Here is a 5,016-nt window from a genome sequence, read left to right on the forward strand (position 1 = left end):
TAAACGACGACATGCGTCTGGTTCTGCATAATTTCACCGGACTTTTTCAGACTCCAGACGGACTTCCCCCACCACGCGAAATCGAACACACCATTACGCTGAAAGAAGGAACCGATCCTGTCAATGTTCGCCCATACCGCTACGCCTACTTCCAGAAAGACGAGATCGAACGACAAGTGGCAGAGATGCTCGACGCAGGGATAATCCGATCCAGCTCCAGTCCGTTCTCATCACCGGTCCTCCTCGTCAAGAAAAAAGACGGATCGTGGCGGTTCTGTACCGATTATAGAGCCCTCAATTCCGCCACAATCAAGGACCGCTTTCCGATTCCTACGGTGGAAGACATGCTTGACGAGCTACACGGCTCGGCTTACTTCACAAAACTCGATCTTACAGCCGGATTTCACCAGGTACGGATGAACCCTGCGGATATACATAAAACAGCTTTCCGTACGCATCATGGTCATTTCGAATATCTGGTAATGCCGTTCGGCCTTTGCAACGCACCGTCGACTTTCCAGGCTCTCATGAACGACATCTTCAGACCTTACATGCGGAAGTTCGTCCTTGTCTTCTTTGATGACATCCTCGTCTACAGCCCCACTTGGGAGACACACTTGCAGCACGTACGAGAGGTGTTGCGGCTTCTACAACACCACCAACTGTCTGTGAAATTCAAGAAGTGCGAATTTGGAAAGAGGGAGCTCGAGTATCTGGGCCACATTATCTCCAACACCGGTGTCACAGTGGATCAATCAAAGGTCAGTGCAATGACTGACTGGCCAGTCCCTACAACGGTTACGGAACTCCGCGGTTTCCTTGGTCTTACAGGTTACTACCGCAAGTTCGTACGCGACTATGGGTTGATCGCGAGACCACTTACCAACCTTCTCCGCAAGGGAAAGTTCACTTGGAGCACGGAGGCAGATACAGCTTTCAACAACCTCAAAGCAGCGATGACAACAACACCAACTCTGGCTCTCCCCGACTTCTCCAAACCCTTTGTTATCGAGACAGACGCTTCAGGAGAAGGTATTGGGGCAGTTCTCTCTCAAGGTGGTCAACCTATTGCTTTCATGAGCAGATCGCTTGGTGTTACAAAGAAAGCTTGGTCCACCTATGCAAGAGAGATGTTGGCAATTCTAGTGGCTATCCGTACTTGGCGACCTTACTTGTTGGGTCGAAAATTTCAGATTCATACGGATCAGCGCAGCCTCCGCTACATGTTGGAACAAAGAATCTTAACACCGGAGCAACAGAAATGGATGGCTAAGCTGGTTGGATACGACTACGACATTGTCTACAAGCCCGGGAAGACAAACTCAGCAGCTGACGCCTTGTCCAGAGTCCACGATAGCCCTGTCCTGACGGTACTCTCCGTTCCTCAGGTATCCTTGTGGGCCGATCTTCGTGCCTTAGCATCAACAGACCCTTACCTCATTCGCATTGGAGCTGCTGCAAAGGAGAAACCGGGGCGTCCCTACTCTTGGAAAGACGGCATCATCTGCTACAACAATCGTGTTGTGATCCCACCAGGTTCCTTATTCATCAATCGTCTGTTACACGAGCATCATGATACAACCATAGGTGGTCATTCTGGTGTTTTACGAACATTCAAGAGATTGTCTCATCACTTCTATTGGCCCTCGATGCACCGCTCCGTGGTGGAATACATCTCTCGTTGTGACACATGCCAACGTGCCAAATCACAGACTATGTCACCCGCTGGCCTTCTCCAACCACTGCCTGTTCCAGAGCACCTATGGGAAGACATTTCCATGGACTTCGTCGATGGCTTGCCTCGCTCAGGTATATTCACATCTATCTTAGTTGTGGTTGACCGCCTTAGCAAGTCCGCCCATCTCATACCGCTCTCGCATCCGTACACTGCCTCCACTGTCGCTTCTCACTTTGTTGCAAACATTGTTAAACTGCACGGCTTGCCTCGTACGATCATCAGCGACCGTGACCCTATTTTCTTGAGCCATTTCTGGAAGGAGCTTTGGCGCCTGTCTGGTACCACACTGAAGATGTCCACCGCCTATCACCCTCAAACCGATGGCCAGACAGAGGTCGTCAATCGCTGCATCGAGCAGTACCTTCGCTGCTTTGTTCAACAACGACCATCACACTGGAGCTCTTTCCTACCGTGGGCTGAATACTGGTACAACACCACCTTTCACTCCAGCACCGGCACAACACCTTTTCAGGCTCTCTATGGTCGCCCTCCCCCATCACTTCCACGATACGAAATTGGCTCCACTCTCGTTGGGGAAATTGATGAGCAATTGCAGAATCGCGACGAGCTGTTGACAGAGCTCAAACTCCACTTGGAAGCTTCAAACAACAGGATGAAGCAACTGGCTGATGCAAACCGTCGTGATGTGGACTTTGAGATCGGCGAGTGGGTTTTTCTACGCCTTCAACCTTATCGCCAGAAGACTGTTCTTCGTCGCTCTTCACAAAAGCTCTCCAACAGATACTTCGGTCCCTTCAAAATCGAAGCAAGAATTGGACAGGTTGCCTATCGCCTTGCCCTTCCAGACACTGCACGTATTCATCCGGTCTTCCACGTCTCCCTTCTGAAGAAACGCGTCGGCAATGATGAACCTGTTTCAGTCAGATTACCGCCTTTGAAGGAGTCTGGGTTACTGCGTTTGGTTCCTGAGAAGGTATTGAAGCAACGGCTTTTCCGACAAGGTGACACTGAGACAACAGAGGTTCTTGTCCATTGGGCGGACCTACCTGTCGCTGAGGCTACTTGGGAGGATTTGCAGCAAATCAAAACCAGTTTCCCATCATTTGAGCTGAACCTTGAGGACAAGGTTCTTTTTGAGGATGGGAGTGTTGATAGGATACAAGAAGACTCGCAAGATAACGTTGAAGTGGCGCCAAGAAGATCAACAAGGACACGTAAGCATAACAGCAAATATCTTTAAGGATATATCTTTTATTTAGTTTGTTTCAGTTGTTAAATAAGTGGAACGCTTCTTACGTAACGTTCTCCACCTTCCCCATATTTCCTGCAATGTAGGAGTCAATGACTCCATCTTTCATTCTTGTTATTTGCTTCATGTACTTGGCTATTTAAAGAAATGAAAAAACCTAAAAAGAGGTAGACTTATCTACCCAAAACAACTTGTGTTATTGTAACTATCGATCAACATTGATAACCTTTGGCAAGGGACCTATCATTCCTCCAATCTCCCAGCCCAATATTCGCTTCCGCAATGTCATCCTTCTCTCTCCTCCCCACTTCCTCCAACGAACCCACAAAGAAGAAACAGCTCGGCTTCCCTCGAGCTGCGTCCTTTCTAGGGATGAACTGCACCGTCGCAGCAGAGACGAGGTTTCTGTTCCCTCCGTGATTTGCTCCTCCGTAGATTGGGACAACAAGAAGACGAAAAAGAAGAGAAAGGAAGCTACGAGGAGGGTTCGGTTAGGTTCTTGAGCGAGTCTAGACAGTGGTTCAAACGTCGTTCTAGCGACTTACTTTGCTAACGTAACGTGATTCGTGTTTTTTCACTGGTTCTTAGAGCTTGATTGGTTTTCCCGCTATCACCCGCAAACGCAGCTTTTGCGATTGGTAGCGGTTGACAGCGTTTCGAAACAATCATACAAACCGCTACAAATCGCTTCAAACCGCTCCAAACCTCTTAAAATCAAAAGCTGGTTCCAGCTAGCGTTTGCGGTTGCGGGCGGTTGCGGGAGGATAATTTTTTTTTCTTTTTTTAAAAAAAAACCATATAAATACAAAAATAAAAATAAAAATAAAATTTTTAAAATGGAATTATAAAAATACTAAAATATATCTATTATATTTTAATTAATATTATAAAATTTTAAAATAAAAATATTTTCTATAATTTAAAAAATTTAAAACTATAACTTTGAAAATATAATTTACATATTTATTATAATATTATGATTTTTGATATTTTTATAATTATATAAAATGTAAATATTGTTAATTTATTATTTAACCGCTGCTGTATTTGGTAGTTAACCAGTCATAAGTATCCCGCAAACGCACCAATTTCTAACCGCAGAACCAGTCGTACAAATCTCTTAAAACCGCTAGAAACCGCAACCACCCGCATCCGCAAACGCCCGCAGCCGCAACCGCAACCGCTGCGTTTGAACCAGTCAGACCCTTACTTATATTACTCTAAACAGTGGTTTGAATTGATCGATTCGGTGACGCTGATTATCACTAGGAGACAAGCTTCTTCTCAGAGTTAGGGGAGCTCCGCTTGCTCTGATTCATGTTTCCTCCTCTGATCCTTTGCCTCACCTTAGTATCAAAAATACACCAATCGTTAGTCTCTCTCACACTTTCTATAAAGATCTCACCTTTTTTTTTTTTTTTTGGTTGGTGGAAAGTGACATTGTTTTAACGTTTTTGCAGGAGACATCATCTGCGCAGTTTATACGTCAACGGTACACTGCTGCTTCCAGTGGACAGAAGCTTCAAAACTCTATAACAAACGCTTATGGGGAAGCTCAAGATGATCACTTCTGAGCTTCAGACTGCGACTTCTTGTAGGGAACCGGACGAACCCGTCCAAGGCTGAGAGTGGAGGTTTCGTTCTCTGGCAGATAAATCTATACATATATATTAACAGTTTTGTAATGTTCTCATCTTCTGTTTGGATCATTTGATTTGATGTTTCTGCTTATGCGTGTTGAGAGTCCTTTTTGGTTTCTTTAGGTTATGCTTGATATCGTGTTATCTGAGTTTCAAGTTATCAATAATTCTGAGAAAACTATTACTCTTAAATTTTACACTAAATCAAGATCAAGAAAAAGCCATTTTTGAAGTCCATCCCATTAATTTAATGGGCTTGCCAACGTTTTCACTATGAGAATGAGATGATCCCAATGGCTTAGTGTGTTTGCTTATAGTGCATGTTTGATGATTTCAGACAGAGAAGAAAGGAGACACTGTCTTTTTGGGCAAAATACCTATTAAGTGGTACTGAAACAACTTCAGTTTCACTTGAGGTAAATAGAAAT

At 44.9% G+C, this 5,016-nt stretch overlaps 1 long non-coding RNA gene across 1 annotated transcript; it reads left to right on the top strand.

Annotated features, from left to right (window-relative positions):
* Positions 1 to 4,155: 4,155 nt before the first annotated feature.
* LOC103872785 lies at positions 4,156 to 4,792 on the top strand. Its single transcript, XR_633755.3, has 2 exons — positions 4,156 to 4,318; positions 4,409 to 4,792. It is a non-coding gene; the product is annotated as an uncharacterized LOC103872785 (long non-coding RNA).
* Positions 4,793 to 5,016: the final 224 nt, after the last annotated feature.

Source organism: Brassica rapa, chromosome A06 (genome assembly GCF_000309985.2).
Source record: "Brassica rapa cultivar Chiifu-401-42 chromosome A06, CAAS_Brap_v3.01, whole genome shotgun sequence".
NCBI classification, from domain to species: domain Eukaryota; kingdom Viridiplantae; phylum Streptophyta; class Magnoliopsida; order Brassicales; family Brassicaceae; genus Brassica; species Brassica rapa.